Source organism: Ostrea edulis, chromosome 10, assembly GCF_947568905.1.
Source record: "Ostrea edulis chromosome 10, xbOstEdul1.1, whole genome shotgun sequence".
Classification (NCBI taxonomy): Eukaryota; Metazoa; Mollusca; class Bivalvia; order Ostreida; family Ostreidae; genus Ostrea; species Ostrea edulis.
Genome location: NC_079173.1, coordinates 47,771,303 through 47,799,249, shown reverse-complemented (window position 1 = coordinate 47,799,249; position 27,947 = coordinate 47,771,303). Strand labels below are relative to the sequence as shown.

Sequence of the window (27,947 nt, the reverse complement as noted above, 5' to 3'; positions counted from 1 at the left end):
AATAAATCATTCGATGGTTTGTATTTTTGCTTCTATTAATTACGTAATAAATTAATTCCAATTTGTTAATCATCGACAATGCTCTAATTTCTATATTGGATAAAGTTATATTTGTCAAGATGCATATCAACACAATATGATGGAGGTAATTATGTTAAACAGCGCATTTGTCACAGAGAGAGAGAGAGAGAGAGAGAGCACTCGGTAATTATTAAATATCCCTATCACATGTTGTACATGTATGTTTTTCATTTACTGAATATACTAATTCGCATTCAAAACAGGAATTGCCTGCAAGTACGCATTATTTAAACATAGAATTTAAGAATATTTTAATGAAGAAAGAAGACTAAAAGAAAAAAAGTCAAAACCAGGTTTTCTTAAAAACATAATATATAGTGTTTGGTATCGTTGGAATCGGCTCAATATGCTGAAAAACAATATAAGTATCAGGGGGGAAAATATTGACATTTTTTCTTTTCTTAAAATTCCACCCTTATCTTGATTATTTGGCCTGCGGCACATTTTCACATCTCCTGCAAGGCGCCCGGGCCGTGGCCAGAACAAAGCTCTTATCAGCTGTGTGTATTCGCAAATAACACACACCGTGGAACACGGAGGACACGGTGTCTCTCCGTGGATTTTCCTCCGTGGTCTTTCCACGGTGGGGTGTATAAAACTCGTGTCGTGTACTGTACCTATCTACATACATACATACCTACCTACATACATACCTACCTACCTACATACATACATACATATATACATACCTACCTACCTACCTACCTACCTACATACATATATACATACATACATAAATACCTACATACATACATATATACATACATACATACATACATACATGCATGCATACACATACATACATATATACATACATACATATATACATACATATATACATACCCACCTACCTACATACATACCTACCTACCTACATAAATAAACATGTAGATACATACATACAAACATACATACAGATATACATACCTACATACATACATACATGTATACATACCTACCTACCTACCTACCTACTTATCTACATACATATATACTTACATACATACAAATATATACATACATGATACCTGGCTTAAACGCCATTTGACTTGAAGTAACAATGGGGAATTGCTATACGCACTATTCCGGAATTACGCCATTTCAAAATGCATTTAAGTGTGCATTTCTTGCCGAAAGCATCTGCATACCTCCCACCCCCCATTGTAGCGTTATATGAAATAAATATATCTGACAAGATCACGTGGTGTGGGATAAAAGATTGGTGTATATACTGTACAGATGAGTCTTACGTCTTTCAGGAAGATTATTATTTAAATACACTCACCTTTCCGTCCTTATATATGCCGTCTGGTACTAAAACAAATCAAGGCTGGAGATCTATATAAACCCGGCCGTATCTATGTGTATACACGGGCGGTCATGGTTTCTGATATTCCGCAAAAATACCAGGAGTTGTAGAACTTTACTTAAGGTAGTATCAACCATCAACAAGCTGCGACACATGCTAACGTGATAACACGTGGTAACGTTTGTAATAAAAGAAGGTCAGCTAAATGAAGGTCAGCAATATGTTACCCGGTCATTTAGAAGTAACAGTTCACGCCTAGTCAGGGTAGTTTATTCGATAAACAGGTTAACCTATAATTAGGTGGATCATAGGGTTGAACATTTATTACACCATATTATATGGATGTAATATTATCTTTTTATCGTTTGTATCATGCATTTTTGGGGTTCTCTTAAACCCCTCTCAACAAGATATATATATATATATATATATATATATATATATATATATATATATATATCCAATAATAAAAGTCAAGAAACACAAAACTCGAATAACATTTCACTGTTAGCGCTTTCGGCATTAAAGCCGAAAGCGCTAACAGTGAAATGTTATTCGAGTTTTGTGTTTCTTGACTTTTATTATTGGATGCATTTACTGTATCAAATACCGAATTCTTTATTTACAAACTATATATATATATATATATATATATATATATATATATATATCACCCGCCATGAGCCCTATGTCCTTATCAGATAAACGGAGTTATCCGCAGTCAAAATCAGTGTGCCAAGAATGGCTTAACAATCGGTATGAAACTATGCAATGTTATTTAATTGTTATTTACCGCGCTTGTTAGTCTTCATCTAGTACCGGTATATTATACATGTATGTTCAGTTACAGCACCCCCCCCCCCCCCCCCCCACACACACACACACACGTAATGTTGGGCGTGAAAAAAGCGTACTTAACCCTCGGCGTAAATAACCACTTGTACTGTCCATGTCCATCTGATGGTAGAACTACATTTATCGTGACTGCTGAAGATCACTGGTACCTTGTTGCCCACTGCATCAACGCTGCATAAAACAACTCCAAGCAGCGGTGTTGAAAAAGCGACATGAAAGATGTGAAATTTGCATACTTTATTTAGGACTGAATCTGGTTTTTATATATACGCTTTCCATTCTTAGTATTCTATATTCCATCTTGTATTACCACCGCCTCGTTAGTTTTGGAGAACTTGGAAACTACACAGTGTCCCAATCTAATGTAGAAGAAAAAAAGGGTGGATTTGATACTACATAAAATGGGTTTAATCGATTAGAGAAAATATATAGATGAATAGATACATGAAGATGGAGAGAGAGAGAGAGAGAGAGAGAGAGAGAGAGAGAGCGATCAGAACAATATCTAGTCAATGTGAATAAATGAGTACAATCCAAAACACACATGCAAACCACATTCATTAAACACACACTGGGCGGATCCAGGAATTGTGGATATGGGGGGGGGGGCACTTTATGAGGCTTGGGGTCTTAGATTTTATAGGGCTTGAAATATGTCTCCTATTTAGTCAGTTGTACTATTTTATATCATTTCTAATAAGGTGAAAATAATAAAATGACGTAAATTCTAAGGGTTTTTTTGGGAAAAAATTAAGTTCTCCCAAAAAATTTTTAGTCATTTATTTCTCCAGGAGTGGAAGAAATTATTGCTTCTTTTATCGTTTAGTACATTTCTCTAAAGAAGATACCACAACTTACCTTAAATTTGAAAATTTTAGGGGGGGGGGGGTCGACTGCGTCCCCCTTTACATCCGCCACTGATACATGCAATTTTACAGCCATCATAAAAGTTTCGTTACATTGACGATGGTAGATGGTACAGGGATTGCGATTGGCTGAAATATTTTCGTTGATGCCTATATTACCTGACGTCATAGTGATGTTTAAAAGCAGCGTTACGTTATGGTAGCGCGTGCAGATCGTAATATTGTCATGTTACAGATCAATCGTTTAGAAATCAACTGAGAAAACCATGAAATGGAAAATATTTTATTTCATCCAAGTAAGGGCCTTCAAGTGACAGCATGAAAATACATGCAAATATTGTATATATATACATACATGACTGTAGAAAGAAGTGATTACATAATATATAGTTACATGTAAATACAATGTCATATATTGTTCAAATTAAATTTTCCAGTTATATTTAGAATAGATGGCTCTTCAGAACATAATTGTAATTGGATTTTTGTTCATCATTGATTTTCGCAAATATCTTTACTGTTTTTATCATAATATCACCCCAAAAAATTCTTTCATTTAACAAACTTTTCACATTTAGCAAAAAATTGAATACATTAAATTACCATTTACCATATCAATCAAACTGACGGACATCTTCTGCGCTACACGACTCGATGCAGTAATCCGCCGATCTTTCATTTTTCAGTTTTATTTTGTGACGAATCATCCGAAGATAAAAGGAAAACGGAGACATCCTGAGGTTTTCTTCAGCAGACGTTGTTTCTGTGGAACCATCATTGTTCGTGGGGGATTGATGTTCACGGATTTCGTGGGTCACTCTTACTCACGAATTCACGTGTCCTCGAACAATTTTTTTTAACCAAGTAGAGTTATCTCTCCTAGGGACATCGCATCGCTTACCCACGAAATAACGTCCCCACGAACCAGCACAATTTTGCTTACCCACGAAGATTGGTCCCCAAGAATTCATAAAATTGTTACCACAGTATTCTCCGCGCTGCAGATTCAGCACGAGAACATAATTATCGCTGCTTTATTTGCCAAGTTCGATCAACATGTTCGCTATTTTCGATTGATTGTAATCATTGTATTTCTGGCTAACACGCGCCTTGTAATCCGCCCCCGTCGAAGACATTGGTTTAGATCCATACAACGTTTTGATCCGCCTCTGTATATCCTTCAGCAATCTGAATCTAGGCGAAAAATGACATATTTTAGGAGAAAGTTTTCTGGATTTTTCCAGAATCTTCGATAGAATTTGAAGATCGTGGTTAATAGATAAACCTCGTTTTTGCTTTGAACTTTGAACTTTGATCAAAGGATCTACGTTTTGTTCCCTCATGAATCTTGTATTTGAACAGTCTGCATTGCAATCTAAAAGTTGTGCAGTTGTTTTTATATACGGTTTCGTCGACAGACCCTTTGTGGTTGAATGATGTTGTTTAGATTTTTCAAACTCAGTGAGAGAGTTTACGTCATCATGTCGTTCGCGCATTCCAGAGGAGCGCGGTAACCCGTATCGCAAAATCAGGAAATACGCCGAAAGTAGTCCCGCTTTCGTTAACATTAAAGGCTTTTCCGGCTGTGAACCGGCCTGCGATAAAGCTTTGATGTTCGTGTTTCTCCACAGATATTGGGTAGCCGGGTTGTTAGCGGGCAGCGGCGGTAGTGCAATCACGTGACTCTTCATGACCGACATAACCGCCATCCAAACGCAGATCATTACCTGTTTTCCCATTAGTCTGAAAATAGAAAAGTGAAAACAGAATGCGCAAAGTTTACATTTCTAATGTGTTTGCCTTTGATGTAGTTACCGGATGTAGTTACCGATTGTAATGGTACTATTTCTCCATGAATGCAGTACAGTTGTGAACAATGGGCGTATGAATCTTGGTATGTATAGTACGTTTCTTTTAACGGCTGGTAAAATGAAATTATAAAAAAATCTGAAGTGTAGAATTGATGGGTGGGGGTGGGTAAATTAATATGAGCTTACAGCTGGCCCTTTTCGGGATTCCACTGTCTATCCTATTTAGCGTTACATGTAACTGCTGTTCGTACAACCTATTTAATTCTAATAATGATAAGACCGCGCTCGTGAGTTGACTTACAAGTAGTTCATGTAAATTGACAGGTGTTTTTAATTCGTTGTTGCATGGGAGCGAGTAGAATACATGACGTCATGTGATAATTGATAAAAGATATACAGAGCTTTTGTTCCGGGTAGTAAGCGCATTTATATGGAATATTTGGTCTACGAAAAGTTAAAGATCATGTTTTATAAAATTGGCATGAACAGAAAAAAGCTGCTGATTTTTTCCATTCGTTCTTGAATGAAAAATGACGATAACATGCGTTGTCATTGATATTTTTACAACTACAACATCCCTACATTTGCGTAGCATAAGAGTCTCGTGACAATATATCCAAATATCATATACTTCAGAAAAGGTAACAGCAAATACGTTTTCTTTGAATATCGATTCATTTGTATTACATTGATTAAAAATTAGTAATATGTCTTTTTACTTTGAACCCATAAATACCGCGATTCACATAGTAAATTTTGAATTTACCGGTAGTAGTAAGTAGAACCTCTTGTCACATTGTAATTTACCGGGTAGTAGTAAATATAAACTCTTGTCACATTGTAATTTACCGGGTGATAGTAAATATAAACTCTTGTCACATTGTAATTTACCGGGTGATAGTAAATAGAAACTCTTGTCATATTGTGATTTACCGGGTAGTAGTAAATATAAACTCTTGTCACATTGTAATTTACCGGGTGATAGTAAATATAAACTCTTGTCACATTGTAATTTATCGGGTAGTAGTAAGTAGAACCTCTTGTCACATTGTAATTTACCGGGTGATAGTAAATAGAAACTCTTGTCACATTGTAATTTACCGGGTGATAGTAAATAGAAACTCTTGTCACATTGTGATTTACCGGGTGATAGTAAATAGAAACTCTTGTCACATTGTAATTTACCGGTAGTAGTAAGTAGAACCTCTTGTCACATTGTAATTTACCGGGTAGTAGTAAATATAAACTCTTGTCACATTGTAATTTACCGGGTGATAGTAAATAGAAACTCTTGCCACATTGTAATTTACCGGGTAGTAGTAAATATAAACTCTTGTCACATTGTAATTTACCGGGTGATAGTAAATAGAAACTCTTGTCACATTGTAATTTACCGGTAGTAGTAAGTAGAACCTCTTGTCACATTGTGATTTACCGGGTGATAGTAAATATAAACTCTTGTCACATTGTAATTTACCGGGTGATAGTAAATAGAAACTCTTGTCACATTGTGATTTACCGGGTAGTAGTAAATATAAACTCTTGTCACATTGTAATTTACCGGGTGATAGTAAATAGAAACTCTTGTCACATTGTGATTTACCGGGTGATAGTAAATAGAAACTCTTGTCACATTGTAATTTACCGGGTAGTAGTAAATATAAACTCTTGTCACATTGTAATTTACCGGGTGATAGTAAATAGAAACTCTTGTCACATTGTAATTTACCGGGTAGTAGTAAATATAAACTCTTGTCACATTGTAATTTACCGGGTGATAGTAAATAGAAACTCTTGTCACATTGTAATTTACCGGGTAGTAGTAAATAGAAACTCTTGTCACATTGTAATTTATCGGTGGTAGTAAATATAAACTCTTGTCACATTGTAATTTACCGGGTGATAGTAAATAGAAACTCTTGTCACATTGTAATTTACCGGGTAGTAGTAAATATAAACTCTTGTCACATTGTAATTTACCGGGTAGTAGTAAATAGAAACTCTTGTCACATTGTAATTTATCGGTGGTAGTAAATATAAACTCTTGTCACATTGTAATTTACCGGGTGATAGTAAATAGAAACTCTTGTCACATTGTAATTTCACGGGTAATAGTAAATATAAACACTTGTCACATTGTAATTTACCGGGTGATAGTAAATAGAAACTCTTGTCACATTGTAATTTACCAGGTAATAGTAAATATAAACACTTGTCACATTGTAATTTACCGGGTGATAGTAAATAGAAACTCTTGTCACATTGTAATTTCACGGGTAATAGTAAATATAAACACTTGTCACATTGTAATTTACCGGGTAGTAGTAAATAGAAACTCTTGTCACATTGTAATTTACCGGGTGATAGTAAATAGAAACTCTTGTCACATTGTAATTTACCGGGTGATAGTAAATAGAAACTCTTGTCATATTGTAATTTACCGGGTGATAGTAAATAGAAACTCTTGTCACATTGTAATTTACCGGGTAGTAGTAAATATAAACTCTTGTCACATTGTAATTTACCGGGTGATAGTAAATAGAAACTCTTGTCACATTGTAATTTCACGGGTAGTAGTAAATATAAACTCTTGTCACATTGTAATTTACCGGGTGATAGTAAATAGAAACTCTTGTCACATTGTAATTTACCGGGTGATAGTAAATAGAAACTCTTGTCACATTGTAATTTCGCTAGTAGTAGTGAGTAATACGAAATTGTTTTTCATACTGTAAATTTTGTGTTTATCAGGTGGCAGTAGATACGAAATTAATGTCACATTTTACATTCTCATTTTATCGGGTGGTAGTAGCTACGATATTGTTGTGAATAGCCACTCGATAGATTTAGTATGTACAACATGTCAATGGAATTTTACCTTAAGTAATCTCCGGGTTATAATGAATGTGTAGTCTCCCTTGCTCGTCGTAAGAGGCGACCAAAAGGGGCGGTCATTCGAACGAGACCGCAAAAAACCGAGGTCCCGTGTCGCAGCAGATGTGGCACGATAAAGATCCCTCCCAGCTTAAAGACCGTTAGCGCCGAGTATAGAACATAGGCGTAAATTTTACAGCCCTTCACTGGTAATGTTGACGTTTCCATATGTTTACATAGCGATCGTCTCCGGGGAGGAACTCACTTGATTCAGCTTCAAACAGTTTGCTACATGATGGGTATTTCACAGGCTAAAGTGGGTTACGTTAAAAGAGGCTCAAAAACCACACACAAGTATATTACTTTCCTGAGAGGAAACGGTAACTACCTTCCGAATTGCAAATATAGTTGAATAAATAATACTAAGTAAGAATCGTTACCTTTAGAGCATGGTGTCAATGTTAAACATTTATTTCTTGCACGATTTTATCAAATAATCATCTGATAATCTCTGTTGCTGATAAGGTATTTGAGAGATATGATAATAAAAATGTAATAATGTTCTAACGATTTTCCGTGATTTGGGGGGGGGGGGGGGGGGGGGGGGGCTCAGAGTGATCTGAATGATAGCAATAAATCTCATAACCCAAGATCTGAGAGCATGTAGTGGATATCCAGACAATTTCTAAAATTTGTTTGAATGCAATACCTTCAGGAATTAGTTGTTGTTTTTAAGTCGTTTTTATAAATTGTGATTTTCAAAACAAGGGTAAGTTTTTTTTTACAACACTAGTGTTCACATTTTATTGAAAAAGTACACAGTAAAAGTATAAAATAAATGTACAAAAATATTCTTTTCATTGATACTCCCTAATATTACAAAATAATATCTTTTGGGTATATTTTAATGTTCAACATACAGACTATGGGCCAACAATTACAATTTCGTGTTTTTGGTGGGGTATGTATACAAAAAAACGTAAATATTCTAAATCGCACCTGTTCCCGCAATGTCATCATGAATTTCCATTATCTAGAGATACCAGGGAAAGATTTTATCTGCATATGTATGAGGACAAATCGTTTACTTCGGGTCTGAGTACCCCCACCAAAGAGTGAGGCCTGCCGTTAGACTATACTACCGATATTATAGTAGAAACATACCGCCAGGGAAATATTGGCGACGAGAGCGACAACATTCCAGATGTAAATGTAACATACACTCAACCTCAACCTCAAAATAGTATTTGTAGATTGAAAAAAAAAAGGAATTACAAGTTATCAAAACTGAATTTGTTTTTCAAATAAATATATTAAGTGGACTAATACATTCAATTTCTGATATGGTCGACATTTCTGATTTCGCTTACCGGGTTATTTTTGAACGTCGGTTATATTGAAAAAGAAAACTCGGTCCCCTGAATACCAATATATCCGGAGGAAGCTGTACAACCCACCAACCTTAAGTAATCTAACGTCACACGGTAAACAAGATGAAATAACACATACCTTAAAGAATACCTCCGACAAACCCAAATAAACTTTTGCTCCGCTGATCTAGAAGAAAACCGTTTTTTAACTGAGTATTGGTATATCTTTCGCCTCGCCTATTGTTTGATTAAATATTTAATTCTAGAATAAGAAAAGAAAGACATGATGTGGTGGTTTTGATTCCTTTGACATTCATTAAAAACTAATCACGTACCGTTATCTCTCTAATTGTAAGGATGGAAACCATACATTTGATCTGAGTTTTATACACGCCAAGAAATAACCAATTAAAAATGTGTATAAAGGGTTTTATATGGTTTCCTAGCGACCAGTTCCAGACACGTCCAGCTCGTTATTCACTGTTAATCACGTGATATATGAGTGCATACAGGTTTCATTTTGTTTCACTCAAATCACGTGATAAATAAGGCAATGCCTTATAAAATACATTCAAAAGATCAAGCAGGATTTTTGTATGTACAGTATATGACACGAGTTTTATGTGTGTTCCACGCAACGCGATGGGGGAAAAAATGCCCCAAACACGGTGGACCTTTAAAATTGTCGGCACCTTTGAAGTCATATTTTTTCCGCGGGAGCTAGACATTGATGTTCACGGAGGATCTCCGTGGATGCCACCGCGCATCTCCGTGTATGTGACCTGCACCTCCGTTGATGTCACCGTGTACCTCCGTGTGATAAAACAAAGAAATGATAATATCGAAAATAAAATTTCCGAAATGATTCACAAAAAAAAAAAAGTTTCGCTTAGCCAGCATTCATTCCCCCACCTCATTCATTATTTAGAAATTAGGTATAAATCATTCAATTTCGTAATTGTTGTTGAATGAAACGTTGGTGTTTTCGGTACGGTATCAGGACAACTCGCCTCCAAGACAATTCGCCCTCAAGACAACTCATCCCATCTTCGGGACAACTCGCCCCTTCTCTTAAGATAACCCTCCCCTTCATATCACACATGTTTACAATTATTATTTTTGGTCTAAATCCAAGAGGTGTATCAGCAAAAATTGATAAATCTCTTATAGATAGTATATGCATCATAGACCAAAAAAGACATGTTCACATAAACACCGAACTTTTTTATGCGAGACGAAATATTTTAGTGAAAATCAAGTGTTTGGGTTCAAATTCCTCATCACTTTTATGTACATGTAAACTATGTAATTTCAGCAGAAGCAAGTAAGCGTTTGGTAGGGAGAGTATTAATTAGCTTGGTCTACGACTGACGTCCTATAATTATATATAATCTGCATCTGTTGTTAAATCTAATTGTTTGATGTTCCCGAAGCTGTTATCAATTTACTTTAAACGTTGAGGTACTCATCATCAGAGTACTTTTCACTTTGAAATCGCCGCGTAAAAAGAATCAGTAAAGTGAAGCCGTTATAAAATTTCTAACATGGGGATGTTATGATTTTTCAACGGGAATTAGTTGAGAAACGCATTAAAAGATTATTACATGTATCAGAATATTCATCCATCACATTTACACTTAAGTATATACTATATCGATATAACACACACACACACAATGAAAATATAATGTGATAATATATTTATATATAATATTGGGGGCGAGTTGTCTCAAGAAAAGGAGAGACTTATCCTGAGAGAGGGCGAGTTGTCCTGAGAGAGGTCGAGTAGTCCTAAGAGTGGGCGAGTTGTCTTGGGGACAAGTTGTCCAGCATTCTTTGATACATATCCGTATGTAGACTTCCCTGCAGACGTCCACACCTTTTAATGAAACGCCCTAATTCTCGACACCCTGTATATAAACACCTGTGTTATTCCCACCACTCGTCGGATGAAACGCCCTAATTCTCGACATCCTGTATATAAACACCTGTGTTATTCCCACCACTCGTCGGATGAAACGCCCTAATTCTCGACATCCTGTATATAAACACCTGTGTTATTCCCACCACTCGTCGGATGAAACGCCCTAATTCTCGACATCCTGTATATAAACACCTGTGTTATTCCCACCACTCGTCGGATGAAACGCCCTAATTCTCGACATCCTGTATATAAACACCTGTGTTATTCCCACCACTCGTCGGATGAAACGCCCTAATTCTCGACACCCTGTATATAAACACCTGTGTTATTCCCACCACTCGTCGGATGAAACGCCCTAATTCTCGACATCCTGTATATAAACACCTGTGTTATTCCCACCACTCGTCGGATGAAACGCCCTAATTCTCGACATCCTGTATATAAACAGCTGTGTTATTCCCACCACTCGTCGGATGAAACGCCCTAATACTCGACACCCTGTATATAAACACCTGTGTTATTCCCACCACTCGTCGGATGAAACGCCCTAATTCTCGACATCCTGTATATAAACACCTGTGTTATTCCCACCACTCGTCGGATGAAACGCCCTAATTCTCGACATCCTGTATATAAACACCTGTGTTATTCCCACCACTCGTCGGATGAAACGCCCTAATTCTCGACACCCTGTATATAAACACCTGTGTTATTCCCACCACTCGTCGGATGAAACGCCCTAATTCTTGACACCATGTATATAAACACCTGTGTTATTCCCACCACTCGTCGGATGAAGCGCCCTAATTCTCGACACCCTGTATATAAACACCTGTGTTATTCCCACCACTCGTCGGTATGTTGCCTCACGGCACGTGCAGACCAATTTCACCAAATAAAAGAAGGTTCGTGAACAACGACAATCACATGCTAGTAATTTCTATTTGATAAATAGCAGCTCAAAGAAATGTGTACCATAAGCAGTGGGTATTTTTTAAACGTAAGGTTCCCATTGTAATTGGGAATACGTGATTAAGATCTGCTATATACATATTTACAATGGAGATTAATTTCATTATGTACCATCTGTGATGCAATGTGAGGAAAGAATCAAATTTTTATCACCTAAACAAATAAAAAGTTAAAGATATCTTTATTTTTAAACAAACCATGTCTAACAACAAATGCTGGGTTTTTTGTTGGTTGTATGTTTGTTTTTGTTTTTTTTAGGGGGGGGGGGGTGTTTTTTGTTGTTGTTGTTTTTGTTTTTTATTTGTTTATTTTTAAAGAAAACTCTATACTTTTATTTAGAAAATAAATAAAATGTGTTGCCCTACCTAGAATGCCCATGCTTCACATTAACAGTTTTTTTTATAACTTGATATATACTTTATTACACGCATGTATTATCTACTAAATGTATATATAACAGCTGTTTGTCTTTATATCTCTGCATACTATTGCATAATGGTGATGAAATCCAATGAATTGAATTGAGTACAAGTAGTCTTCAAATATCACAAACTTTACAGTTGCCAATGATTGAAATAAAAATGCAGACGTTTTCTCGTTTATTCAGTGACTCGCAAACTCCTCTGTCTTCTGAATGAAAGTTGTAAAACAAACGTACTAGGTTTTGGTTAGTTACAACATAAAACGCGTCTGTACTAAAAGTAGGGAGTATGTCTATTGTTACAACGCGAAAACTGACCCAACCCAGGTTAAACTCGTATAATTTGCCCCATAATTAAAGTCATTCCTTATAATTTAATGCAAGAAACAAAGATACTAACCTTCGTTTATCAAAATGTACATAGACTCGGAAAAATACAAATCAACTGAGCTACGCAATGTTTCACTTAGCAATTAACAACGATGAAGCGTCTAGCTGTGAAGGTCGCCATCTTTATCATTAGTTCTAGGGAGCCTAGCCTATTTATCAAAATACTGTATCGAAGGTTGTCATGATAGAAACTATGTGTAGACTAATCATACAGTGCGTATTAGAGATAGAGATCGGCTATGAAATCGCTCATCTTCGACAGGTTGAGAAACTACGTGAAATTGCATCGATTAGGCCTACTCAAAGTAAATCTTCAAATGTTAGAAAATGCAATAATTTGCGGCTTTTAACTCTTTGGAAATTTCTACAACTTGAAAACTTAGCCTTGCATGCATACTATTCCCTAATAGTAAAATGTCTACAACTTGAAAACTTAGCCTTGCATGCACACTTGTCGCTAATAGTAAAATGTCTACAACTTGAAAACTTAGCCTTGCATGCACACTTGTCGCTAATAGTAAAATGTCTACAACATGAAAACTTAGCCTTGCATGCACACTTGTCGCTAATAGTAAATCCAACACAAGAAACATGTACGAGCAAGTGACAAATCCTGATCCATATGTCAATGTGACCGACGCCATGTGATAAAATGTGACGTATGAATTTGTGTTTGTCTGAAAGGCGGTTCAAGCAATGAAACACCCCCGCCCTTTCCCCAATGAGAAATGTATTTCAAAATTAACATGGTAAATCATTAATTCGAATATAACATATTTGTTTTAATATATTATTCGATCATCATGCAGAGAAAGATGTTTTACAACAGTGATTTGCGCACAAGTAGATGAAAGGTGAAGATACCGAACAGTGATTCATCTCATAACTTCTATAAGCAATACAAAATAGATAGTTGGGCAAACACGGACCCCTGGACACACCAGGTGGGATCAGGTGCCATGCATGCTTTTAATTTACTGAATATACTAATTCGCATTCAAAACAACACGAATCGTTCTGTATGTGGTATCGCACATTACAGAAGTGGCGGCTCCGGTATCGATCTTAAGTTAACGAGTGTGCCACAAATATTCAAATCCGCACTCCATGCTTCCTCATCACCGTTACATGTAACGGAGCCTAAAATCACAATTTTATCCGACTGACGGAGTTCATGTACACTGGGACGGTTGCAGCATACCGCAAGGTGATCGTATCCGTTACAACGACGACACTGGTTCCCTTTATTGACTCCCTTTAGCGAATCACCTACCCGGGTTATGACACAGGTTGCACTTATTAGAATTATCATGATTCTGTCCTCGACTACCGCCATGACATGGACTATGAGAATTGCAAGGCCCTCTCCTACGCTCCCCGGTTATTTACTGAAGCCCTTGGTAGGTTGTGACTCTGGGTCTGTGCTCCTGTACCATTCCTGCGAACTGCTTCCAAATGCGAATGTGACAAACTCTGATCTTTGATTTGTGACTTGACTATTTCTGCCTGATATGCCATCTTAACTGCCATTTCTAACGTAAAATCTGCTCTAAGTTGTAACTTCTGCGACATATCCCTGTCTATGATGCCAATTCTGTTCATTTGAATCTGAAAATCCATAATTCTCTACTATCTTGTGCAGGGATCGAACAAAAGTTTTAACACTTTCACCCGATTTCTGAGAACGCTTGTGAAATTTAGCCCTCTCGTGTATCTGATTTCTTTTTGCGACGAAATATCCATCACATTTCTCTAACACTTTGTCATAAACTTTCCCACCTCCCTCGCCAAATACAAAGCCTTTAGCGATTTCGTTTTGCAATTTCGTGGCGATCCTGAAACATGAAAAGCGTTGCTTCCAATCCGTCCATTCTGGTGGATTATTAAAATTAAAGTTCTCTGGTGGTTTGAATTTCGGTATTAGTGCTATCCTGACACTTCTGACACCATGCTAAGCCCGTACTAACTCATGAATAATGAGGGCGCTGTGAGCGCGGACAGATCACTGACGCACGTGTTAACTGAACGACATTTAACTCATCTACACAAAAATCAGTTACATCACAACCTACACTGAAAATGTCACATGATACACAAAACTGGTACACATGTACAAAGAGGGATAACTCTAACTGATTTCGTTAACAAGGTTGATCGATGCTGCATTCGTTCAGTTTCATTCATTACAAAAAAGTTTTCCATTTCGTTGCATCACAAAAAAATGTTCAACCCACAGTCAGAAGACACTGACGGCACCACAAAAGGCACACGCCATGGTGATACGGTAATCACGTGTGCTGTTTAGGACACTGTGAATGCTATACACATCTTAAGATGTTGTGAGAAAATATAGGAGATACAAATCTAGGGATATTGTGTGTTATATCTCACGTGTCCACGTTATCAGTGTGTTTCAGTATCAGTGCCGGGTGCTTGTCTTAGGGTCATACTTCTTTTATCAGTATAAAATAACTTAGTCACTCTCTTTGACTTTGATATACATTTACTTGTGGGACATATTGCTTGCATTTGGGTAGTTTAAATTTCCGCCCTTCTTTTATATAGACACGTTGATAATTAAAGAACTACTTTTCACCCAGTACTTAAATGTATATAATATAGCAGATGTGTCTCTGTCATTACGTATTTCTGAACTTGTTCACTCAAAATTACTGGTAAAATTACCTCAGTACAGGTCAATCACAAGTACCAATGAGAGTTTGATATTTGACCACATGACCACTAATTTTGTGGGGTGGATCTATAAATTAAAATTTGTATATTTGCATAACAGATTTTATCACAGTATATGATAAATTAGAATAAAAACACTTTACCACATAACGATAATGCTTGGTAATGGGGTATACCATGTGATTTGCAGATGTTCTTAAATATCGAAATATTTTCTGAAATTTGAAAATGATATAACCCCGGGAAGTGTCTCATTTCGGTCCACTCATTCACACACTATAGACATGAAAATCAGCGTTATATCAACGGGAAGTTAAACTTTGTTGGAAATAAGCTATTTTAAAACTGTTGTGTATGTCAAACTTTATATCGCACATAAAATACAGTGTAGTGTGGAAAAGATCAGCTTAAGCAAGTAGGGTTGTATCATCAGAACAAGGTAACCAGGTTTAAATAATGGATATATACCCTACTAGTAGTAAACATACATTGCATTAACAACATTGTAAACTCCTCAGTTAATTATTCTCTGTGTGTGTAACACCTTCACTAGTGTAATTAGTAGAGAGAATGACAGTTAATTAGTATGTGTTGCGTAACACTCTCACTAATGTGATTAGCAGAGGGAATGACAGTTAATTATTTCCTATGTTGTGTAACACCTTCACTAGTGTACTTAGTAGAGATAATAACAATTAATTAGTGTCTCTGTTGTGTAACACATTTGCTGGTGTATTTAGCAGAGTGAATAAAGGAGCTGTTCAAAACTGTATTTATTTTCAATGTCAGACCCGACTCATAAAGTACATCGAGTTGTTCGTGAGTACAATTTCATTCCCAAAATATATCGCTCTGTGAGAAACAATCGAGTGCTTTATCATACAATCAGTGTTGTTGCAGATTCACATAACAAATTGATCTGTTACAGCAACTTCAGACTCATACAGGAATTTAATGTAGAAAAATGTCTTAGTGGCAGTGAAAAAGAATGAATATTACTTTAATTCTGTTCCATAAAATAAAGCGTTATATTTTCATAAAATGTGAGATTGAAGATAAAACTAAATAATGAAGTATGTGGTTTATAATCACTTATTCACACGAATTTGGATATTTAAGCGATAAGTTGAAAAATGAAACTTGGCAGGAAATACATCTTAAAATTGTTTACAGGGTCATAGACTACGGGAATCAAAAGATAGCGTGCAGTGTGCAAAACAAATTAAAGCGGAAGGAAAGTACAGTCACAACGTCGTTAAGATATCCACACTTTTCATTGGCGAGTTTGTATGGGATTCGATGATTACTATCTTTCTATCGTTGAATGAAATTGTATTTTTGCCGTTTAGAACTCTTTATCACCCCCTCTTTCGTTAAAAACGTGCAAACTAGAGTGCCAAAAACTGGAGCCAAATTCGTCCAAGTATCAGAGCTATGCATAAGGGAGATAATCCTTAATTTTAAAAGGAATTTCTAAATTTTATCAAAGCAATTAAATATACATCCGTATTTTAAAGCTAGTAACGAAGTACTGATACTGGGCTGTAGAGACCCTTGGAGATTAACAGTCCGCCAGCAGAGGCCTCGACCCAGGGGTCATAATGTAAAACTTACACGGTACCAATTTTGATGCACCAGATACGCATTTCAACAAATAATGTTTCTTCAATGATGCTCAAGCTGACATTTTGGAAGTTCAAAATATCAATTAACTTCTAAGACCTAAAAGGAAAACTAGAGTGCCAAAAACAGGAGTGTGTTTCAATGTCTGTACCGGGTGCTTGTCTTAGGATCATACTCCTTTCATCAGTATAACATAACCCAGACACTCTCTTTGACTTTGATATAGATTTAGAACCCATTGCTTGGTTTGGATAATTTAAACTTCCGCCCTTCTCTTATGCAAACATGTTGATAATGAAATAACTACTTTGCCCACAGTACTTAAATGTATATAATATATCAGATGTCTCTCTGTCACTACGTATTTCTGCATTTGTTCTCTCAAAATTTCTAGTAGAATTACTTCAATACAGCGCAATCACCAGGACCAATGAGAGTTTGATAATTGACCACGTTTTGGGATGGATCTATCAATCAAAACTTGTATATTTGCATAAATGATTTTATCACAGTATATTATAAATTAGGATAAAAACACATTACCACACAACGATGATGCATGGTAATGAGGTGGGTCAAGTGTTTTCCAGATGTCCTTAAACATCGACGTATTTTCTGAATTTTGAAGATAAAATGACATTGAGAAGTGTCTCCTTTCGGTCCACTTATTCACACACTATAGACATGGAAATCAGCGTTATATCAACGGGAAGTTAAACTTTGTTGGAAATCAGCTATTTTAAAACTGTTGTGTATGCCAAACTTTATATCGCACATAAAATATAGTGTAGGGTGGAAAAGATCAGTTTAAGGAAGTAGGGTCGTATCATAAGAACAGGGTTAACCAGGTTTAAACAATGGATATATACCCTACTGTTAGTACATAGTCACAAACAATAGATCTATACCCAACTATTAGTACATAATCACAAACAATAGATATATACCCTACTATTAGTACATAGTTACAAACAATAGATCTATACCCAACTATTAGTACATAGTTACAAACAATAGATCTATACCCAACTATTAGTACATAGTTACAAACAATAGATCTATACCCAACTATTAGTACATAGTTACAAACAATAGATCTATACCCAACTATTAGTACATAATCACAAACAATAGATATGTACCCTACTATTAGTACATAGTCACAAACAATAGATCTATACCCTACTATTAGTACATAGTCACAAACAATAGATCTATACCCAACTATTAGTACATAGTTACAAACAATAGATCTATACCCAACTATTAGTACATAGTTACAAACAATAGATCTATACCCAACTATTAGTACATAATCACAAACAATAGATATGTACCCTACTATTAGTACATAGTCACAAACAATAGATATATACACTACTATTAGTACATAGTCACAAACAATAGATATATACACTACTATTAGTACATAGTCACAAACAATAGATCTATACCCAACTATTAGTACATCGTCACAAACGATAGATCTATACCCAACTATTAGTACATCGTCACAAACAATAGATATGTACCTAACTATTAGTACATCGTCACAAACAATAGATATGTACCTAACTATTAGTACATCGTCACAAACAATAGATATGTACCTAACTATTAGTACATCGTCACAAACAATAGATATGTACCTAACTATTAGTACATAGTCACAAACAATAGATCTATACTCTACTATTAGTACATACTCACACACAATGAATAAATACCTTACTATTAGTACTTACTCACAAACAATACCCTACAACTAGTACATACCGAAAACAATGAACTTAAACCGTAATATTTATACATACTCACAAACAATTAATCTATACACTACTATTAGTGCATACTCACAAACAATGGATATATACCCTGCTATCAGTAAACATACATTGCAATAACAATATTGTACACTTCTCATTTCATTATTCCCTGTGTTATGTAACACCTTCACTAATGTACTTAGTAGAGAAAATAACAGTTAATTATTATCTGTGTTGTGTAACACCTTCATTTGTGTACGTAGTAGATATAATGACAGTTATTCATTATCTGTGTTGTGTAACACTTTCACTAGTGTATCTAGTAGAGAGAATAACAGTTATTTATGTGTTGTGTAACACCTTCACTAGTGTATTTAGTAGAGAGAATAACAGTTAATTATTTATGTGTTGTGTAACACCTTCACTTGTGTATTTAGTAGAGATAATAAACAAGCTGTTCAAGATTGTATTTATTGTCAATGTCAGACCCGACTCATAAGAATAAATATTATTTTGATGTGTTCTATAGAATAAAGCGTTATATCTTCCTTAAGTGTGAGACTGAAGATAAAACTAAACAAGGAAGTGTGTGGTTTAGACTCACTTATTCACACAAATGTGGATATTTAAGCGATAAGTTTGAAATCAAACTTGTCTGGACATACATCTTAAAACTGTTTACAAGGTCAGAGACTACGGGAATCAAAAGATAACGTGCTGTGTGCAACAATTTTAAAAGCGGAAGGAAAGTGCAGTCACAACGTCGTTACGATATCCACACTTTTCATTGGCGGGTTGTATGGGATTCGGGGATATTTTTTTCTATCGTTAAATGAAACTGTCCTTTTGCCATTTCGAACTCTTTACCCCCCCCCTCTTTCGCTAAAAACGTACAAACTAGAGTGCCAAAAACTGGAACCAAATTCGTCCAAGTATCAGAGCTATGCATGAGGGAGATAATCCTTAATTTTGAAATGAATTTCTAAATTTTATAACAACAATTAAATATACATCCGTATTTTCAAACTAGTAACGAAGTACTTAGCTACTGGGCTGTAGATTCCCTCGGGGACTAACAGTCCACCAGCAGAGGCTTCGACCCAGGGGTCATAATGTAAAACTTATACGGTACCAATTTTGATGCACCAGATGTGCATTTCGACAAATAATGTCTCTTCAGTGATGCTCAACCGAAATGTTGGAAGTTCGAAATAACAATGAAATTGTGAGATATAAAAGAAAAACTAGAGTGCCAAAGAGTGTGTTTCAATGTCAGCGCCGGGTGTTTGTCTTAGGGTCATAGTTCTAATGATAAATTAGAATAAAACCACATTACCACACGACGGTGATGTTTGGTAATGGGGTTTGCCAAATGATTTGCAGATGTCCTTAAACATCGACACTTCTCGGGAAGTGTCTCCTGTCGGTCCACTCATTCACACACTATAGACATGAAAAATAAGCCTTATATCAACGGGAAATTAAACTTTGTTGGAAATAAGCTATTTTAAAACTATCGTGTATGCCAAACTTTATATCGCACATAAACTACAGTGTACTGTGGACAAGATCAGCTTAAGCAAGTAGGGTTGTATCATCAGAAGAGTGTAACCAGGTTTAAACAATGGCTATATACCCTACAAGTAGTAAACATGTATTGCATTTACAATATTGTAAACTCCTCAGTTCATTATTATTTGTGTTGTGTAACACCTTCACTGATGTACTTAATAGAGAGAGTAACGGTTAAATATTATTTGTGTTGTGTAACACATTCACTGGTGTACTTAGTAGAGAAAATAACAGCTCATTATTTCCTGTGTTATGTAACATATTCAATAGTGTACATAGCAGGGCGAATAACAGTTAATTATTTCCCGTGTTGTGTAACACCTTTACTGATGTAATTAGTAGAGAGAATAACAGTTAATAATTATCTGCGTTGTGTAACACCTTCACTAGTGCACTAAGGATAGAGAATAGCAGTTAATCATTCTTTGTGGTGTGTAACACCTCACTGGTGTGATTAGTAGAGAGAATAACAGCTCATTATTTTCTGTGTTGTGTAACACCTTCACTAGTGTACTTAGTAGAGAGAATAACAGCTCATTATTTTCTGTGTTGTGTAACACTTTCACTAGTGTACTTAGTAGAGAGAATAACAGCTCATTATTTTCTGTGTTGTGTAACACTTTCACTAGTGTACTTAGTAGAGAGAATAACAGCTCATTATTTTCTGTGTTGTGTAACACCTTCACTAGTGTACTTAGTAGAGAGAATAACAGCTCATTATTTTCTGTGTTGTGTAACACTTTCACTAGTGTACTTAGTAGAGAGAATAACAACTCATTATTTTCTGTGTTGTGTAACACTTTCACTAGTGTACTAAGTAGAGAGAATAACAGCTCATTATTTTCTGTGTTGTGTAACACTTTCACTAGTGTACTAAGTAGAGAGAATAACAGCTCATTATTTTCTGTGTTGTGTAACACTTTCACTACTGTACTTAGTAGAGAGAATAACAACTCATTATTTTCTGTGTTGTGTAACACTTTCACTAGTGTACTACGTAGAGAGAGTAACAACTCATTATTTTCTGTGTTGTGTAACACTTTCACTAGTGTACTTAGTAGAGAGAATAACAGCTCATTATTTTCTGTGTTGTGTAACACTTTCACTAGTGTACTTAGTAGAGAGAATAACAGCTCATTATTTTCTGTGTTGTGTAACACTTTCACTAGTGTACTAAGTAGAGAGAATAACAGCTCATTATTTTCTGTGTTGTGTAACACTTTCACTAGTGTACTTAGTAGAGAGAATAACAGCTCATTATTTTCTGTGTTGTGTAACACTTTCACTAGTGTACTTAGTAGAGAGAATAACAGCTCATTATTTTCTGTGTTGTGTAACACTTTCACTAGTGTACTTAGTAGAGAGAATAACAGCTCATTATTTTCTGTGTTGTGTAACACTTTCACTAGTGTACTTAGTAGAGAGAATAACAGCTCATTATTCTCTGTGTTGTGTAACACTTTCACTAGTGTACTAAGTAGAGAGAATAACAGCTCATTATTTTCTGTGTTGTGTAACACTTTCACTAGTGTACTTAGTAGAGAGAATAACAGCTCATTATTTTCTGTGTTGTGTAACACTTTCACTAGTGTACTAAGTAGAGAGAATAACAGTTATTTATTCTCTGTGTTGTGTAACATCTTCATTAGTGTACTTAGCAGCGAGAATAACAGTTACTTATTCTCTGTGGTGTGTAATACCTAGCTGTTTTACTTAGTAGAGAGAATAACAGTTAATTATTCTGTGTGGTTTGTAACATTTTCTCTAGTGAACTTAGCAGAGAGTATAAACGAGATGTTCAAGACAGTATTTATCATCAACGTCAGACTCCAGTTATAAATTACATCCATCCAGTTGTTCATGAGTAAAATTGTACAATTGTATTCTTATTCCGAATATATATCGCTGTATGATATACAAGTTCGTGTTTTATTTCATGATTTGTGTTGTAACAGATTCACAGGAAAAAGTTATCTGTTACAGCAAATTCAGACTCATACTGGAATTCAGTGTAGAATAAAGTGTCAATGGAAATGAAAATTAATGAATATTATTTTGATATTGTTCTATAAGATAAAGCGCTATATCTTCCTTATATCCGAACACACTGGTAATGTTTCTGCAAACTGAATATAAAGCTACACAAGGAAGTATATCGTTTATATCCACTTATTCACACAACATAAGTTTGGAGATTTAGGCGACAAGCGAGAAATGAAACTGTGCAGGAAATACGATATCTTAAAACTCTTTACACAGCCAATTACTCCGGAAGCAAAAGATAAAGTACCATATGCAAAAATCTGGAAAAAAGAAGGAAACTACAGTCAGATCTGTGTTAAAATATCAACACTTTTCAGTGGCGGATCTAAAGGATGTTATAGGATTACAATATTATAATACCACTTTGGTTGAATATCTTCACAAAATTGTATTTTGCCGTTTCGAACTCGTCAACCCCCACCCCTCAGCGCTTTCGCGGAAAACGTGAAAACTTCTATAACACAAACTTTATAATGAATTATGAATATGTCCCTTCTATTGTTGAAATGATAGTTAGAGCACCACGACATCTCATGACTATGTAAAACTTATACGGTACCAATTTTGATGCACCAGATGCGCATTTCGACAAATAATGTCTCTTCAGTGATGCTCAACCGAAATGTTTGAAATCCGAAATAACTATGAAGTTTTAGATTTAAATATAGCCAAAAACAGCGTGCCAAACAAGTGGAGCCAAATTCGTCCAAGGATAAGAGCTATGCATAAGGGAGATAATCCTTAATTTTGAAATGAATTTCTAAATTTTATAACAGCAATTAAATATACATCCGTATTTTCAAGCTAGTAACGAAGTACTTAGCTACTGGGCTGTAGAGACCCTCGTGGACTAACAGTCCACCAGCAGAGGCCTCGACCCAGGGGTCATAATGTAAAACTTATAAGGTACCAATTTTGATGCACCAGATGCGCATTTCGACAAATAATGTCTCTTCAGTGATGCTCAACCGAAATGTTTGAAGTCCGAAATAACTATGAAGTTTTAGATCTAAATATAGCCAGAAACAGCGTGCCAAACAAGTGGAGCCAAATTCGTCCAAGGATAAGAGCTATCCATGAGGGAGATAATCCTTAATTTTGAAATGAATTTCTAAATTTTATAACAGCAATTAAATATACATCCGTATTTTCAAGCTAGTAACGAAGTATAAAAATATAGAGATAGAGCAACACGCCATCTCATGACTGTTAATACACTTATAGACAGAGCAACACGCCATCTCATGACTGTTAATACACTTATAGACAGAAAATCACGCCATCTCATGACTGTTGATACACATATAACAGAACAAAGCGCCATCTCATGACTGTTAATACACTTATAGACAGCACGCAATCCCATGACTGTTAATATACTTAAAGACAGAAAATCACGCCATCTCATGACTGTTGATACACTTATAACAGAACAACTCGCAATCTCATGATTGTTAATACATGTACACTTCTAGACAGCACGCCATCTCATGACTGTTAATACACTTATAGACAGAGCAACACACCATATCATGACTGTTAATACACTTATAGACAGAGCAACACACCATCTCATGACTGTTAATACACTTATAGACAGAGCAACACACCATCTCATGACTGTTGATACACTTATAGACAGAGGAACACACCATCTCATGACTGTTAATACAGTTATAGACAGAGCAACACGCCATCTCATGAGTGTTAATACACTTATAGACAGAGCAACACGCCATATCTTGACAGAGCAACACGCCATCTCATGACTGTTAATACACTTATAGACAGAGGAACACACCATCTCATGACTGTTAATACACTTATAGACAGAGCAACACGCCATCTCATGAGTGTTAATACAGAGCAACACACCATCTCATGACTGCTAATACACATATAAACAGAACAACACGCCATCTCATGATAAATACACTTATAGACAGAACAACACATCATCTCATGACTGTTAACGTGGGCGCCATTGTAACCGTCATGTATTTAAATTAAAACACACTGGTGGTTCGGGTTCTAAAGTTATTTATTGTTATATCCTAATTCTGGAGGATGATCTAAAAATATGTAAAATACATGTAATTAAGTTCTCTCTCACTCTATCACTCACACTTTTAGTTATATTAGAATAATGATTTCAAAATATTTATAAATTAATGTAATAGATAAATATTTACGAATAGAGTAAATTCAAACTCTTACCGTAAACTCGGAAGAGCAGAAACTGCTGTAAAACTTAGTTTCTTGATATGACAATACGTGAATAATAAGTCATTCAGTCCGGGTATGGAGTGTTGCTGGGTTAGTTTTCTGGAATTGGCGAGAATCTTGCTTATATAGCACCAAACCAGTAAAACAACTCACAAGATACCCACAACCACATACAAACCATACTGACCTTTCACACTCCTCTCTCTACCAATCAGCGTTTATCCCCATGAATATGAATGAAATGAAACGACTTACGATGAAATGAGTAACGTAATGAAATTATATTAGTATGTTAAATATGAATTATTTCATCCTGTGACACACATATAGATAGAGCAAAACACCATATCATGATTGTTAATACACGTATAAACAGAACAACACGCCATCTCATGATTGTTAATACACTTATAGACAGAGCAACACGCCATCTCATGACTGTTAATATACATATAGACAAAACAACACACCATCTCATGACTGTTAATATACATATAGACAGAACAACATACCATCTTAAGACTGTTAATGCACATATAATCATAGCAACACACCATCTTTAAATTATAATACATTCAGGATAAGGCAGCAACTATCAATAAATGGTTTGGTGTGTTTTTAAAGCATACGATAACTAGTAATGAGTGTCATTAACCATTAACAGATAACATTACTAATGATATGATAAATACTTATCATATGATGATAACCAGAATGAAACAAGGATTGATAAGAGTACTTATAATGATGTACTATCAAATGCATGTATCAACGAAATTCACAAGTGATGTCACAAATCACCTACCAAAAGTATCCATGATATAAGTCACTGAGTTAAAGTACACGAAATAGCTGTACTAACAAAAATTACAATTACTTATTACGAGTTCATGTCTTTAAACATTGAAAGGATATGTCTGCGCTGATTTATTCATTAAACATACATGTAAATATTTACACCATGTTTCTTAAACCCATTAGATAACTTATATTACGTGCTCCTTACTTCTCCCCATTTAGAATTTATAAGTTAACTGTATTGTGCTTCACTAATTCAAATCGTGTCATTTCCACTTAATTTTACTACAAAATTAGTACTACAAACAAAAGGTACGATGTCGAAATGACTGTCATTTTTCTCTTCCTCTGAACATGACAGACTCTCTGTGACTCATTAACTGATGATGTGTATGGTGAATTGAGAAATCAGGAAAACCCATGGTAAAAATTCTATTTCAAGTATCCTTAAGTAGGACCGGAATTGTTGTCACTCTGTGCATGCGCGTGATCACGTGAACGGGGAAGAACAGTGATCAGTATTTACTATGACTGATTGCCTTGTAAACGCAGATCGAAAGAGTAGTTGAATATATGAAGATGTGATTCCTGATGTGTTCTAATTTGTGTATAGACTGACAGATGATCCTATGATATTGATTATATATCGTGTCAAAACTCTACACAAACTCCGACAACAACGGAAACACACGAAGTATTCCGATTGCAACAACGCTGTGTGGTGTTGTTGTACACACATGGCAATTTAAACGTGTAGCATGGGATAAAATACAGGGATTCCAGGTCATTCCGAAAGTTTCAGGTAATTATATTCTTATATCACTCCAAGGTAATTATATTCTAATATCACTCCCAGGTAATTATATTCTTTTATCACTCCACGGTAATTATATTCTTATATCACTCCAAGGTAATTATGTTGTAAAATCACTATCAGGTAATCATATTGTAAAATCACTTTCAGGTAATTATATTGTAAGATCACCTCCAAGTAATTATTTTTAATTCACCTCTGTAATGCCAGAGGACCGGTTATTTGATTTACTTGATTTACCAAACCTATCCCAATCTCCTCTGCTGTCATGTAGGTATAATCATGTTATTCGATCCGCGGACTTAAAAATACCGTTATCATGGTTATATGTATAAAGATATATAATTATAGATGGCCGGCACAGACTAGTTAGTTACTAGTATTTATATATTTTACTCATGTTAACTAATGATTTGATTTATTTTGTTTTTAAAAGTCACATTTACGGAATGAATGCTATTGTAAAGTCCACAGATCGAATAGCATGATTATGCCCAAGTAACACGCATTCGCGCTCTCACGTCAACAACCAACGCACTCTCGCGCAGACAAGCAACGCAACTTCGCGCTTTCAGCCCAATAAGCAACGCGCCATCGCACCGTCACGCCTACAAGCAACACGGCGCGAAGGTATATTGCTTGTTGGCGAGGCGGTGCGAAGGCGCGTTGCTTGTTGGCGTGATGGCGCGAAGGAGTGTTGCTTGTTGGCGTGAGAGCGCGAAGTCGCATTGCTTGTTTGTACATATCACAGTTCGTGTGTACAATTCTGACGACGCGGCATTCGTGTCCATGTACATGCTACGGAGCGGTAAAAATAAATGAATGCAAGGTGAAGATAACGAACAGTGATCAATCTCATAACTCCTACAAGCAATACAAAATAGATAGTTGGGCAAACACGGACCCCTGGACACACCAGAGGTGGGATCAGGTGCCTAGGAGAAGTAAGCATCCCCTGTTGACCACTCACACCCGCCGTGAGCCCCATATCCTGATCAGGTAAACGGAGTTATCCGCAGTCAAAATATATAGAGATAAATAAGGACCATCGTGTACCAACACGTCTGATGACTGTGGTACTGTCATTTGATGGCCGGACACATACATGTGGCCATAAATCATAATGAAATAAAGAAGTAGCTTATATTTATTAAAACTAAATAAAAAGTAAAAATTAATAAAATTAATTATATTTTTTTATTTATTTAATACCTTTTATTTTTTTTCTTAATTTAATCTATTAAATAAGTAGATTAGAATTTTAAAAAAAATAATAAGTAAATTAAAATTAAATATTTAAAATATTTCTATTTATTTGGAGATTAATAGAAGGCAATAATTAGTAATATTAGTAACAGGTAAAAGTAATAGGGGTGTAGGTGTGTATATACATGTGAAATAACTAAAATATATAAAGAAAAGAATAGCGTCGCCAAAGAAAATGTTGGTAATAGAGTGCCACTAGTTATTAGTTCGTAATTATAAATCATTAAGTCAACCCAATCAGCTGATTAAAAAAAAGGAACTATCTTTGTGTT

The 27,947-nt window shown here is 35.5% G+C and overlaps 1 protein-coding gene and 1 long non-coding RNA gene across 2 annotated transcripts in view; one reads left to right on the top strand and one right to left on the bottom strand.

Moving 5' to 3' along the window:
* Positions 1–3,380: 3,380 nt before the first annotated feature.
* On the bottom strand, positions 3,381–24,978 carry LOC130050827 (uncharacterized). The gene is made up of 2 exons (XR_008799100.1): positions 24,789–24,978; positions 3,381–4,854 (listed from the first exon to the last, which is right to left on the bottom strand). It is a non-coding gene; the product is annotated as an uncharacterized LOC130050827 (long non-coding RNA).
* A 1,057-nt stretch (positions 24,979–26,035) lies between these two features.
* LOC130050824 (uncharacterized) overlaps positions 26,036–27,947 on the top strand; it is a 56,328-nt gene continuing 54,416 nt past the window's right edge. The window contains exon 1 of the mRNA XM_056151599.1: positions 26,036–26,397. The gene's annotated coding sequence lies outside the window, so the exon portion shown is untranslated. The remainder of the gene's footprint in view (positions 26,398–27,947) is intronic.